This window comes from Elephantulus edwardii, unplaced genomic scaffold, assembly GCF_000299155.1.
Source record: "Elephantulus edwardii isolate Elephantulus edwardi_28Jun2011 unplaced genomic scaffold, EleEdw1.0 scaffold00092, whole genome shotgun sequence".
Taxonomy (NCBI): Eukaryota; Metazoa; Chordata; class Mammalia; order Macroscelidea; family Macroscelididae; genus Elephantulus; species Elephantulus edwardii.
Genome location: NW_006399842.1, coordinates 25393 through 26026, shown reverse-complemented (window position 1 = coordinate 26026; position 634 = coordinate 25393).

The window sequence follows — 634 nt, the reverse complement described above, 5'->3', positions numbered from 1 at the left end:
CTCTATAATCACACTTAATTTACATATGAGGTAGTGGAAAATTCTTGAGAATAATATTTTTCATCTGGCTTAAAAATATTTTTTGTCATTTCAGCATCAATTCAGTCTGTTCTCCTTCTCCTGGTGGATGCTTGGGTCTGAGTTCCATGCTTAGTGTTTTCTGACCTTCATTGATCTCTGTGGGGATGTCTTATCACCTTGGCCATGAGTGTTGGTCTTGGTCCCTATTGTCTTTGACATCGAGGCAGCTAGTTCCCTGTTCTCAGGCACTGTCACTGTCCATTCACTATTATATCCTAGAATTGTCCCCCTACCCCATGTTGTCCGCTCTCTCTCAGACATTAAGGTGCTACATAATTTGTTTATATAGTAATTGATGGTTTCTGCTTTATCTTGATTTTTCTGTTTGTACAGTAGTGATAGACTAGCAGTGCCGAAATGCATGCTTTTGCTCACTGGGTGACAGTGAGAGAGGCTTTGTGGACAAATGTAAACCAGTGATTATGGCTGGCACAAGAGTGGGTAAGGAAAATGGGAGCATATGCTATAATGGATGAAAGGGGTGCCTTATTCCACTGGTCAGGGAGAAGGTGGAGGGAGTACATTTCTCCATTTGATAGATCTGGATATCAGG